At 39.3% G+C, this 14987-nt stretch overlaps 1 protein-coding gene and 2 long non-coding RNA genes across 3 annotated transcripts in view; 2 read left to right on the plus strand and 1 right to left on the minus strand.

Moving 5' to 3' along the window:
* Positions 1-14987, plus strand: part of LOC110040361 (uncharacterized) — a 237806-nt gene that overhangs the window by 219530 nt on the left and 3289 nt on the right. The window lies entirely within an intron of this gene.
* Positions 1-14987, minus strand: part of LOC149098671 (uncharacterized) — a 221759-nt gene that overhangs the window by 140677 nt on the left and 66095 nt on the right. The gene's annotated exons all lie outside the window — the stretch shown is intronic.
* Positions 5960-9248, plus strand: LOC149098679 (uncharacterized). Its single transcript, XR_016203872.1, has 3 exons — positions 5960-6277; positions 8864-9009; positions 9209-9248. It is a non-coding gene; the product is annotated as an uncharacterized LOC149098679 (long non-coding RNA).

A 14987-nucleotide genomic window follows, 5' to 3' on the forward strand; every position in this document is an offset into this window, starting at 1 on the left:
ATTTCGTGGGAAAGAGTGGTCGTCCGCTCTAATTGAATTTACTCCCTTGTGAAAAACAAGAGTGTCACATTACATTTAGTAACTAAAAAACAAAAATATCTTGTTATATTTGCATGCAACAAGAACAAAACAATCGTTACCCGCACTTACTAATGTAAACGTTAGAACTGTTTCAAATTTAAAGTATCATCCCCTCTAAAACATGTCCTAAGAACTAGAAGCGACGATTTGTGACCTCTAATTGAATTTACTCCTTGTGAAAAACAAAAGTATCAAGTTACCTTTAACTAAAAATAAAAATATCTCGTTACATTTGTATACTACGAACTCACGAACTGTTTCAAACCTCAAGACTCATCTCATTCATTTAACTAAAATCCTCAGCCTAACCCACAGAAAATGTCAAAGTAAACCCAATATATGAATACTTCCTCCTCTTTTATAGAAGAATGAATACAGCCATTCTGAACTTTATCGGGATCTTCTCACATACCATTTACCTTTACAACAAGAAATTTGATTGGCTGTTTATAGTAGATCCAATCTGATTGGTGTGACATACATACATCTCTCACTCACTCACTCACTCACTCACTCACTCACCCATTGACCCGTAACATACTCGACGCGCCGAGTAAGAGGTATTTTTTTGGAAAAAAAATAACTCAAAAATAGAAAGAAAGAAAAAAACCTCTCTGACACGTTAAAAGCCTGATTTAATTAAATGCACTTGAACTTGACGCCATGCAGTCTTCAAAGAACATTTGAACAGTTTTCATACTTTTTACCTTTAAAATATCGGACTAAAATGAATGTCATCAAATAAAACTATTAAACTGCTACTCTAGAGACGTAAAAACACTCTAGAAATGAAAGCTTCTTTTTTGTTTAATATCCTGGGAACAATAGCCGATAACTTGTAAGCTCTAATTGAATTTACTCCCATATGAAAAACAAAAATGTCGAGTTACCATTTGTAACTAAAAATAGCAAACATCTCGTGGGAATAAGTGGTGACGATTCGCCAGCTCTAATTGAATTTACTACCTTGTGAAAAACAAGAGTGTCAAATTACCTATTGTAACTAACAAATAAAAATATCTCGTTATATTTGCGTGCAATAAGAACAAAACAATCGTTACCTGCACTTACTATTGTAAACGTTAGAAATGCTTCAAATCTAAATAGTCTCGTCTCCTCTAAAACATGTCCTAAGAACTAGAACCGACGATTCGTGACCTCTAATTGAATTAACTGTCACACTCTCCTCCAAACCGGACTAAAAATCACAAACCGGCAACATACACGTCACTCTTTATTTTTCAACCACCAAAGTCCTTGTGTTTACAGATACCTTGTGTTTCTCACATACCATTTACCTTTACAACAAGAAATTTGACTGGCTGTTCATAGTAGATCCAATCTGATTGGTGTGACATACATACATCTCTCATTCACTCACTCACTCACCCATTGACCCGTCCATAACATACTCAATGCGCCGACTAAGAGGTATTTTTTTTACAAAACAATAACTCAAAAATGGTTTTTAGAAGTACAGAAAGCTGCTCGAAAAGTTTGTTTAAGCAGTTATGATGTCACATTTGATGAAAATGGTGTTTTGGCCTTCTATGAAAAAGCAGAGGAACTCTTGAACAACTCTGGTTTCAGTCCTTCAGTCAGCGAAATATTGGTATGTTTTTGTACTGGCCTGAAAAAAATTTTCCAATGGATTTTAAACACTCAGAGAGAATTAACCAGACAGGAGTATGAATGTCAAGCAAGAGTTCTGTTAGGATTTCAATTTATTTTAATATTTGGCTCTGAAACTGTTACTGCCACTGTGAAAGAACTGGTTGCTTACACTGGGTTTTATGTCGAGAAGGCTCTTAAAGATGCCGCCTTGAGTGGACTCCCTTTGACCTTGCACAATTTTAATGACAGCATCATGGAAACCAAACACAAAGAAGCCAAGCAAGGTAACTACATTTACAGTGGTGGGCGAGCAGGTGAAACAGGAAAGATAGACTATCAAAAACGAGTACTCACCCAACAATTCTGTCATGAGTGGGCATCTGTTGAGAACCGAGAGAAGAAAGGGTGCAGCTACTCGTCAGACTCTAAAGTCCACAAAAAGGAAAATGAAGATGTACAAAAACATCTAAAGAAGAAGAAAATGGTATGAAATATATAAATGAATCTGTATAAATGTGAAAAACAAAATAAGTTTTCACTCCATTCATTTTAAATAACTCCTAGACTACTATATACACTGCATTTAAAAAAGGATGTTTCTCAAGGCTGTGGTCAAAGAAAAATTATCAGGAGCCCAGAAGTTCCTAACCATGGAATCCTGGGTGCCCAACACTTAAGCTTCTATGAAAAAAGCATTTTTCCCTCTCACCTAAAGGCCAAAGTTAGTCACCTGTGGCACCCAGGCACTTCTAGTGGACAGCCCTGCTTCTTGTGTATGCTGCTGTTTAGTTGAATATCATGGACACATTCACAATGTTCATAATACCTGTGCTATTTTGTTTAAAACAGCACATTCCTTTTCAAGACACTGAAAGAAAGTCAAGTCAAGATGAACCACCTTATGCTACCTATATATCACCAACTGCTCCTGAAATCGAGGTACATGAAGGCATTTTATAAAAGCACTAACATAACAAGTTCATCTGACACACCTAAGAGGTTACCAAAAAATGTCAGGAAATTTTGTTTTGACTTATTTTTAACAGTAAAATGATGTCTCGTAGTAACTAGAAACAAATGATCGATTTCAATGAACTGAGTTATGTGATAGTGCTAGGAATTAGAGCACAGGTTAAAATCAGATCATATTAACTTACCTCTGTTAATTATTTTAGATGAAAGACTCAAATAAAGATGCCGACGGTGGTATTTGTGTTCGTCCTCGGCCAAAAATCGACTCCACATTAACCCAACAGATGACTCAAAACTATCTTCAGGCAGCGAAAACGCATTTCCAGTCGTCCAACGTTGTAGAAATTACAGTCGAAACGGCCAAAGAATTTGCTTCAACATCCAACAGTGGCACGGTAAATAGCTCAACAAACTTGAACAGTATCAAATCAACAGTTCAAAGTCTTAACATCACAAGAGCCGATCCAAGAGTAACACACGAGTTATTTACCATGAAGTTAAACTCAAGCAAACCACAACAGTCGGACACATTTGTCATTGAACATCAAAGAGAAAAATCAGCCATCCTTCGAAGAAAATTCGTTATTCCATATGCAGTCGTACTAGGATTACACATAGATGACAGAAAAATTATTCTGGACAAGTACCAAAGACCGCAGACATTTTACAAAAAGAAAGACGAGTCCGGCCGACAGAGTTCGACAACATGGTCAGAATTCTCCGAAGGTTCCGAGACATGTACGTCTGGGTCAGATGAGAAGACTCGACTTGAAATTAACTTTCACCAGCCAAACAAACTCGTGAATACTTTAATTCACTCCGACACATATCTCCAGATGGCAGCCAACGGGGGATTACGAGAAAACTACCATCAGCAGAAGCAAGACATCACGAAGCCTGAGGCGTTCTTCCCCGTAGCCAAAAACCCCAAAACAGTACGCGCAGCACAGCTCGCCGTCTTAGAACTGCTTAAACAGCCAGAAGGAAGTGATGTGTCTTGGCTTATTTAAATATTCGGTGGAATTCATCATCTTTTCAAGCAATCTTTACGCCAGAGTAGTCTTCATATCCCTGTTAGTCGCGTCGAGAAGGAAGAATGACCATTACACGGTAAGAGTTTTATCTTGTCCCGGAGCTCTGAACAGCTTTATCCGCCGCTGTATTAGCATAAATAACATCTTTAACTTAATAAATCCGATTTCTTTAAACTGGCCTGGAGTATTGCAAAATTCTCAACAAGCGAAATAAAATAAATGCTGAGCTAAACACGATAAAAGCCGCCAGTGTTCAATCGCCATATGTATTTCGTTTCGCGAAACGCTCTCGAATGAATGGACCCTTAAAGCTGTTTGGGAGTCGTGCGCTGATTGGTTGAAATTTGAAGACCTGTACCTGTCAAACAGAGATCAGCAGGTTGCGTGACTTACCAAACTAATTTGAGTTTTATGTCACGCGAGTTATTGAAAGCTTTTAAAAAAAAATAGGTCCGCAATGCAAACATGTGTCTAGTGCAGGATTGTTTACATGCAAATCTTGTTATGCCCTGAGAAATTTCTTGTGATTAATGTAATCATGGGTTCTAAACATATGTTTGTATTTTGTTATTGTTCATTCCTATTATTGGGTTGAAAAGGTTTTTTACAATAATGAGAAACCAGAAACTGCAAGGGACCGCATACGATAAACGCTGCCAACGTAGGATCTACAAGAGATCCGATCAGCCAAAAAATGTATGAAGACAAGCAATAGACTGCAAGGATTGGTGTCTCGAAAAGCAAAAGAATAAATGTGGCTGGACAAGGCCAGCTTAGACATTTAAACATTTAACCGCATGGCCAGTACCATGGTTAAAAAGCGCAGCGTATAAGCATGGTACTGGCCATGCGGTTGAATGTTTAAATGTTTAGGCTGGCCTTGTCCAACCACATTTATTCTTTTGCTTTTCGAGACACCAATCTTGACACTCTGTCTCCTTGCGCCCCGAAACATGTGATGTGGCAACGCGTGTTTCGGGGCGCAAGTGAGTTCAAAGTACGGAACTTGATATAGTGCACGGGTTATTTTGCAATTTATGTGCGTTGGCTGTCGGGCTGGCGTTACATATCTTCGCTACACAGTGCTGACGAGCCCCAAGAAGGGCGAAACAGCTGTCCACTGTTGCGATCCTACTTTATCGGTTCTTGTCATGTTGGTGTCTCGAAACGTTTTTCACGTAGTATCAGCCTTGCAGTCTATTGCTTGTCTTTTTACAATAGTTTGAAAAACTATGTTAGTGTTGTTTGCTCCATGCAGGCGCAAGAAATGGTTTTATCAATAACAGCTCAAGGTCAGTCATAATTGTTTATGCAAAGTGGAGTATCAGGTGTTTCTCTCTGCCACTTTTATATTTCATTCCTTTTTTATTTCATCGTTATTTTCCCTCGCCTCCACTAATTTTTTCCCAGGTGCTATAGCATGAATATGTCCTAAAATGAAAGTTAACATATATACATATGGAAACAGGTATGTCAGGATAGTTCTTAATGCCAAGTGGACCGATGGGGTATAAGGTGTTTTTATACTTTGTTGCTTTTGCATTTCGTCGTTATTTTCCCTAGCCCCCAACTAATTTTTCCTGGGTGCCATAGCATGAATATGTCTCAACATGAACTAACATATATCATAAATATGGAAATAGGTTTGTCAGAAAAAAGGCGAAGTACCAGCATTAGGAAAAATTTCTGAGAAGCGCGTGAAGGGGTAAAATGGCAACTGGGATTTCCCCTCTTTTGGGCTGGGAAAATGGGATTTACTGTACTGGGACTGGGATTCGACCACTGGGAATGGGATGAACAATTTCGAAAATGGGAAAGGGATTTTTTTTTTTCTTTTTTTAGCGCTCCCTGACCCTATTTTTTGACACGGCTGCTTAATTGAGTCTATTCTTTTGAATAAAGAATTAAAATTCTGCATCATTAGACCTCAGTAGACGCATAGAATCATTACATTTTGTCGTTTCGGCGTGCTAGCTACCAGGCTCCACACGGTTTTACCGTTTAGCTCTGTCAGTTTTCCTGGTCAGCGGTTTGTTGTTGATGAAATGATATGCGTATGTTTGCACGTGGCGGGAAAGATAAAAATGGCCGCCAATTCGCGGACTATGATCATCGAAATCAACTATATTAACGCAAAAAATGCTGCAATACACACAGGAAACTGTAAATTTTCGTTAAACTTAAGCTGCAGCCCGAGAGAACTACAAAAGATGATTATGGAAAAGTGTGGAGTTGAGGATTCTGCTGCGAAGAGGTAACCCTAAAAAAGCGCCTTTTGTATTGCGAACTAATGATGACATCGAAATGCTTAGAGAGAGTGAATCACGCTCCTTGTTCATCTGAGTGATTCACCGAGTGTCATCAAAAAGAAACAGCAAACATCGTGTTTGAGAGTTCATCGTCTTCAACCTGCACTGATCAAAGTGACGAGTACAGCAGCAGCAAAAGTGAGACAGTGAGTCTGACGAGGATTGTACAGATTACACAAGTGGTTTCAATATGGTTATGCCAACAAGGGCTGGAAGACAAAGACTGCTCACCAGAAGAATGAGAGATTTTCTTCAGTCCAGGTGACGGTACGTGTGTATCCAAACGACGGCAGTCCACACTTTTAAGTAATTACACATATTAGTCTGCAAACAATCACTGAAGATGGGATTTTAGATTTGGTAACTGAGGTTTGGCAAAAATTTGGGCTGGAAACTGGGATTTGGTACCCCTCTTCATGACCCTCTTCTGACTGATTCTACAGAGAGGAATACCAGAAACGAGGTTCACCTCACATTCACATGCTTATATGGCTAGAAAGTACATCAGTATTTCTATTTTGTTATAAAATGATGATGATGCTTTTGTTACAGAGTTTATTGATGTGTCATTGATAACAGTATTTGTTGTCAATTGCCAGTTAACGACCCGGAACTGCAAAAGCTGGTTAACAGGCAGATTCACAGGCACTCTCATATCTGTAGAAAGAAATCAAAGAATGAATGTAGATTTAATTACCCACAACCACCTCCGAGGGCAACTGAAATACTTTATCTTTTGGAGAAAAATACACCTCGACACAACATAAAACAAGACAAAGAAACTTGGAAAACTAAATTAAATGATTTGAAAGCAGGTGAATGTGTAATATTTGAGGACCTGCTTCTGAAGTTAAATGTTACCGAAAGTAACTATAAATTGGCTATGAAATCAGCATTAAACTCTCCAACCACATTTTTGACACGACAACCAAATGAATTAAGGATTAATAATTATAATATTACTAGTCTTAAGGCGTGGAATAAATATGGATATCCAGTTTGTAGTCGCTGGGGCCGAGATCGATCTAAAACTGGAAAGCAGCTTTTAAAGTATATTAGTGCTTTCGCACTAGACACAAAAACAAACAAGCGTAGTTCAGCAACTTCCCTGACTACTGCTTTAAAAGGAGTGTGTAAAATACTGAAAGGGTAAGACCTTTACAACGTGATCAGTTCTGTGAATATCTCAAAAGCTCAAGGACAAGTTGAGATAACCAAATTCCAGTTTACCTGGAAATACTTCCAGAGAAAAAATCCAGAAGTTAACGTTGGGCTCATTTTAAGAAATACAAATAAATTAAAGACGTCATGAAACTATAAGAACGTATTAAAACACAAGTTACTAATTTTGTAAGTTTGAAGCCACTCAAGTCTATGTGACCCTACATGCGGAGCGTTTTCTTGCATACGCTTTGTAAAAAGAGATAAAAAAAGGCACTGCTCGCAGGGTGCGTCTCTGTTCTTCGAAGACGAGCTCGCAATTTCTTTCTTCTTTTGGCTGTAAACTTTTCGAACAGATTTTCAAACGTTTTTTTAACGCTGGATTTTTCTCCATTGCTTGTGGGGGGAGCGACAAACCCCGGGAGAATAGGGGGCGGGAGGCGGGATTGGAAAGGGCGGAAAGCGGGAGTTCTTAGAGAGCGGGAAGCGGGGGGGAAATGCAAAATACTGATTTTTGTCCTTCATTTACTCATCGACGCCTATGCCGGCTGTAACCGGCCATGGCCTTTGTTCGACTTCTGGTATCATCACCTTTCACCAACATTGGCATCATCTATGCTCACATTCTGCAGGAGAAAAAGATCTTTCCAATGATACCCAGATCAGAGTGATTAGGTCAATGGAGCCTGAAATATGCACGAAAATACTGAGAAATTTGAGTGAAAAACTCGGAGCAAAATTTCCATCGACTACACTTGGCTACTCCATGGTAAGAATTGCCCGTCTCGATGAGGCTTTTTCTGGAATTTTTGAACTGAAAGCAAGCCCAGTAGAAGGTCAATCACTGCTGCAAAAAGATAAGAAAAGGAGAAAAAGGAAAGGCGGAAAAAAATTTTAAAAATACCCGAAAAGTCTGAAGACGAAATTTTGATTTCTGAGTGCGCCCGAGCAAAAATGTCCTAAAACGCGATGTTGGTGGAAAGAAAGGCATGCTGTCATGTTGCAAATACATTTTTGAGTAGTGTGTAGCTAATTTGGCTCATTTCCAGGCTGAAAATGTCCAGAATGTTCCAAAAATGCGTTTTTGGCATAAAGCTCCGGGAGTCAAAGCGTTAAGCGTTCAAATACTTCCAAAAAGCAAGAACTCAAAATGTTATATATTTGACTTGCATTTGGCGTCTTTTGAGACTTCTGGGCCGACGAGGAAACAAAAATTCACCCTTGGGCGAGAAAACCGAGGCTGACATCCAGTAAAAGTTGAAGCCCTTTGACGGTGCTTACATGTATTCAAGTTAGCACACACATATATTCTTAAACTCCTGTTGTAAGGTCCAGAACACAACCTTAATAACAAAACCAGCATTCTTAGAAATTCAATGTACACTTAGATAAAATAGAATGATCAAAGCAGTTAATACTTAATGGAGTGTTTCTCTTACTTTCAAGTTCACGCTGTCAATTTCGTCCAGTACAGAAAAGAAAAAAAAAGCAATCAGTTTTGAGGTTTTCAGTTGATCGAAGGAGAGTGATACTTTATCTTGTCCATCCATTACACAGTTGTTCAGTTGCAAGCCCCTCTGAGGGACTAGTTTTAGGAAGGCATATCACGAATAGACAGTATCAAATGTGGTTGGCCAGGTATCGAAGTCTGGCATTTAATGGAGCTAAACTATTGGTTGCTATTAATTTCAGGTCTTTGCTGGGAACACTGACAGAAACATTGTAATCACACATTTCTCTTAGACCCCACATCGATGCTCGTTTCATCCGCTTTCATTCAAAGACCCACAATCATAATGTACCTTGCCTGAGAGTTGAACTGTATGGCTGCCGAAAAGGTAAGTTCAGTGCTGATAAGGAGCCTTCATTTCCCTTGTCTCGGAACTGACGACAAGCACTGAATTACTGTTAAATGAAATTAAATATTCATTGTCGTTTGATTTTATGTTTTCAAAGCCCTTAAAAAGGTCTCAATTTACTCCTGCACAAGTTATTCTGTTTCTTTTTAAGATTTCTTTCGATTTCTTCTTCCTCCAGTGAAGAACTGTCTTATGCCTGCGGGGTTGGAGGACGGTAGAATTCCTAATGAAAAAGCGTGAACTCTAGAATTATTTGTGTAATGCTGCAGCTGCATAGTGCGAGGAAAACCAATCGGATTTGATTCAGATACTCGGGCTTTTGCCAGAAGTATTCGGTTTCATCCTAAAGCTTGGGCTGGTCACATCTCGATGCGAGTAGAAATTTATGGTTGCAGAGAAGTTGAAACGATTGACGTCTTGTATTCTTCAGATTGTCTTTCTATCTCTACAGTGGAGGGTCACTATATTTCATGTAAAGCCATTCTATAGTATTGGGAGAATGTCGGCTCTCGGTTTTGACAGTATGGACCAAGCACAGCGCACAAAAGAGACCGTGGCCGATTTTCTCCCGGTACGGTCCCACCTGTTTAGTTCGTTTACAAGTGATTTATTACACTGATGAAAATGCTAAGGAAACTGAATATCAAGCGCACAACTCTGATTGGGAACCGACTAGGCATATGCTCACGTTTCATGCTAAACAAAATAGAAGGGAAAGAGAGTTGAGGAAAAAGAAAAGGAATCGTTGTGTGAACGCAGAAATCCTGCGGGATCATTCGGGAGAGTGACCGGTCTAACACTTACGGAATATTGGACCGGCAATGGAGCAATCTAACTGGTCGAATTTTGTTACAGGCACACCGAATTAAAAATTAATAATGGTTAATAATAAACAATTATTGGATGAGGTTTTTGTGATATCCAGAATAATCAAGGTCGAGGTAGGGGTTACCGAGACCTTGATTATTCTGGATATCACAAAAACCTCATCCAATAATTGTTTTATTATACATTGAAAGGGAAAAAATGGAAGTCATGTTTTTACTTCTTCACTGACGGCAAGCAACACAAAGCGCGCGAACTTGACATGATTACCCTTAGAAATCATGCACCGCGGTCAAACATGACATGATTACCCGTGACCTTGAGTGTCCTTGACATGACTATTGTATAATCTGCAGTTATGACGTCACAGGCGCTGATTTCGAAAATTCACTGTACGCTTTCGGCCAATCAGAAAAGAGATAGTGAGTTCAATGTATAATAATGTTACTTATTATCCGTTTTAGAAACTATTCCCTTATGTCTTCTGAATTATCTTTATGTAACTGCTGTTCACAGCTCGTAGCTGTTTCCTTCCTCTGGGAATGGAGAGTGGCCATCTTCCCGACAACGCATTTTCAGCATCGACCATTCATGGCGATAATTATACTGCTCGTTTATCCCGGCTAAACCGAATCTCAGTCGGAGATAAGGCCGGGGTCTAGTACCCACGCTCTAGCAACACAAACAAATGGCTGCAGGTATATTTGGGGGGGGCGGGGGAAACAACACCAAAGTGGCGACTCAGGGAAGGAATGACGCTGACCAGTGGGTAACAAGTTACAGTTTGTCCCACGGCGTGAATGGATCGCATTGGGCCTGGTACCGACTCGTTGATGGTCATATTAAGGTACATGTACACCTAACAGCTGATCTAAATTGGTTTAATTTTAGTCTTTAGACGGAACCTGAAGGATACCAAAGGTATAGAACTTGTTTTACCATGATCCCTCTTTTTCTTATCCAGCTTTTCATTTTTCTCTTTCGTTTGTAAACTTGATAACCATCCGGGTAAGGAAGAAAACCAGACTCGAAATGGTAGCAGTAATCCTAACAAGCCAGACTCGACTTAGTTAAGTTATGAAAAAGGTTACGTATTTTGCACAGGCTGCTCTCTGCATTACACGCTGGCGAACACAAATAAGCTAATTGGAAAGTGACTTTAGATAACTATTTTTCACTGCTTTATTCATATAACAGACAAAGGTATTTCCTCTAGAAACAAAAGTGTATGTGGCTGCAATTAAGTTGATTGAAGTGTTATGAATATGTCAGGTGTTTGGAGGTAACATAGACCGCAATAACACAGTTATCATTCTCCTCACTCGCCAATTCAAGCCAAGTACCTTAGGTTTCATCCCAAGACTTGGTCAGGGTTTCTTTACTTGAGAGCAGAAGGTTACGGGTGTCTAGAAGGTAAATATATCTTATAAATAGATAGTCAAATTGTGAGTTTTTATTAAAATCTCATTTGTGATGGCCTTATTTGTGAGCGACTTATTAACAGGCTGGGGCCCGTTTCTCGAAGGTCCCGAAATGTTTGCGCACCCGGAAAGCCGTAACAAAATCTCAAACCTTATGATTACAGACCAGCTTTATTATCATGTTCTTAATATGAACAGAGGTTCTCTTCATACAAGAAGTTTCGGGTGCATACACCTCTCTGTTTTTAGATACAGTTTAATTAAAAATGGCTTTGCGGGCCCGAAAAGTTTTCGTGACTTTCGAGAAACGGGCTTATTGCCAGTCTAGCCCAAATCCAGCAATTCCTTTGGAGGTAAATCCGTTGGGTTGTATTTGGATAACGGAGGGAGATATAAGGAAAGGTTTCTTATTGGAAGGACTTCTGCCTTTGAGATTTGTGGGCGGGGGGGGGGGGGGGGGAGGGGGGATTCTGCGATGGTGTGGAACAAGATACTGCGATTATTATCAGAATTCCAGGACACAAAACTCGGAAAATTCACGACTAAATTTTTCGAGATTGCCGCATATTATAAGTGGTTTTTTAATTCTTTATATAAGAAGAACCAACAATAACTTATAGTGTTGGACGGCCTCTAGTAATCTGGTAATAGTGATTTTCATTATTAGACATTGAATTCATCAACTCTATTTTGTCAGCTGCTGATTATTTATTAATTCCAGATATTTTGTCACCCTTGGAGGGCGGTAGCAAAGCTAAGAGGTTATTCAGTACCTGTCAGATAATGTTGGCCGATGGCGACGTGTAAAACGCGCAAAAATCCACAGAAGAGGCCCAGGGAGTATTAAAAGATATCTGAAAACGAAAATGATCGAAATAAGCACGATAAGTAAGGGAAAGACATGATTTTAGCAAAGGATGAAAAGCTCCATTTATTGTTAACGTTCACAACTTAATTAATGCAAATTATGATCTAAGTTCTTTGCTGCTATATATAGTGAAGCAGTTATTGAATTCAGTTTTTCATGATATCCAGAACAATCAAATTCTTGGTATCAGCCTCAGCCTGTTACCAACCTCAGCCTTTGTCCTCGGCTGAATACACTTACCTCTCCTTGATTATTCTGGATAACACGACAAACGTCATCCAATGAATACTTATCGTCCATCTGTCTCCAACTTTCCAGAACCAAATGATGCCTTAACCTCGCTCGGAGAATAAGAAAGAAGTCTTCTCTTTTAGATGCAAGAGACGATCTTATTTACACAATTTCTGGATCGAAGCAAGCAAGTGATATGTGAAATACCATATATTTGGACTGCGGAAAAAACATTGCCAGGATTGGATTGCCAGTTACTGCGCCCTTTTGCTTATGACAATTACATTTTTGTTTAGGCTCTCATTGCTCTATGCCAATTGGAATTGAAGATGGCCGCATTCAAGACAGTGCCATGACGGCGTCATCTATTGCTAACAGCAACCACGCTGCAAATCTCGCCCGTTTGAACCTTGTAGCCGCTTCAGGTAAAGTAGGCGCCTGGTGTGCCAAGGTGAATAACGTCAACCAATGGCTGCAGCTTGATCTTGGAACTCCCACGACCGTTACCAAAGTGGCAACACAAGGAAGACAAGATAGTTCCAATTAGATAACCAGTTATTCCCTGTCTTACAGCCTTGCAGGTTCTTTCTGGGTTCAGTACACAGTGTGGGGTAGAAAGAAGGTAACCAACTGATTTTGGCTTTCAATTCATCGCTTATGTGCTACTAAGTGTCGTCGTAGTACCTCATTATCGAAGCATTGAGAGTTCGCCAGTTTCCGTCCGTATACAAGGACAACCTACGTGCACCGTTACAAACCTGTAGCATAAATAAATTACAACTAGGAGTTCTCAATGAGAAGTGAGTGCTGCCGTTAGTAGCGTGTTTGTATGTCAATATGACAATGGGAACTGCAACAAAAATATAACTTATTTTATTTCTTAAACAACATGGTCACATGTACTTTGAACCTATAAATGCTTGTAAGAGTAAAAAGGAACATATTCGTTTATTTCAACGCAACATGTAATGAACAGTGTTGTTTTGTATAGGTGAACTGTACTGTTTTGTATAGGTCAATATGCAATGAACAACGGGCCTTATCGTCTATAGGTGAACTAATCAGGACTATATATTTGGTCTGACAGTTTAAGTTACTTTCTTATTGTAGGTAAATACAATGTTTTTTTCAAGGCTAGTAACAGCTTGGTGTTGATCTTTAGAAGGATGAGTGACACTGCCTAACGCAACATGTAATGAACAAAGGGCCTAATCATGTATAGGTCAACTATAGCTTGTCAAGATGGAAATTGACTATATATTTGGTCGGACAATTTGGGTTACTGCTTTGGTACGCTTATTGTAGGTAACTACAATGTTGTTTAAGGCCAGTAACAGTTTAACGAAGTCATGCTTAGAAGGATCAGTCAGACCCTCTGTGTTAAACAATTGCGAGATGACTTTGTTAAAAAGTGTAAGAGACAACTTTTCCTTCTTTGGTGTGGTTAGGAAAAATACTTGAGCATAATACTGACTGGGACAAAAGTCTTTCATCTGTTGCATATTACAATTACTACAAGTAATAATGTCTGAGTTGTCATCGAGCTACATCGACATTAGCATTAACATGGACAGATGCAATCTCAAATAAGCTTACATTCAGACAACATGCTAAAGTTTCAAGATGATTTTGAAATTCATCTAGCTCAGTAAACTTTAAAACAATAGCAGTACCATTTTCATCGGGCATTCCCAGGCAATTCCTTGCATGTGAATCAAACAGATAAAATGAATCTGATTTTTTTATAACAGCCATGACATAACCATCAAGAACTAACATTGCATTTGGACTATCTGAAAATGCATTAATCAAAACCTGCCTCAGTGAGCAAAATGGCCCGTCTCCACAAAATGAGCGATCAATGCGCCCCTGATAAAATTTACTGTAGTTTAAACAGTACTCGACATTGGTCTGCGAGGTTGCCACCTTCGGCAACTCGTTTATTGAAAGAGTGTCAGTATCAGGTACCATTTCATTAGTTAGAGCATGTAAATACATGCGATCTCCATGAAATAAGATAGCATCGATATCTGCTTGCGTCCAAGAATCGACCGAATGCGATCGATTGAAAAGCAAAGCTGAAAGTGACATAAATGCACACTGTCGGCCTCGAGAATGCTCACTGAAAGCTTCATGACCTTGATGAATGCTTCCTCGAATAGAAGTAATCATAACAGATTAGCAACTCACCTGTAAACAGGGTAAACCTCGATTCTAGTGTCTGTATCCCAAGGCGAGAAAAAGCAAAGCTGCAAGTGAAACAAATGCACACTGTCGGCCTCAAGAATGCTCACCGAAAGCTTCATAACCTTGATGAATGCTTCTTCGAATAGAATTCATCAAAAGAGATCGAAAAAAATCGATCAAAGAGAACAAAAAAATTGCAAAACTCACCTTCTTGTGAAACGCGAAAGACGTCAAAACGGCTGATCGAGCACATGTGAATTTCATCGATTATAAGCGAACTGCTCATTGGCTGCCTCGTATTTCAAAGGGCATTGCTGATAGGCTAATTCACGATCCGATAGAACGAACCAACGAACCAACGAAACTTCTCAGATACCTTCAAGAATATGAACGCTGCCTATCGGCAGCAATAATTATTTACAGAG

Source organism: Orbicella faveolata, unplaced genomic scaffold, assembly GCF_042242905.1.
Source record: "Orbicella faveolata isolate gen_17 unplaced genomic scaffold, um_ofav_v1 contig_46, whole genome shotgun sequence".
NCBI classification, from domain to species: Eukaryota; Metazoa; Cnidaria; class Anthozoa; order Scleractinia; family Merulinidae; genus Orbicella; species Orbicella faveolata.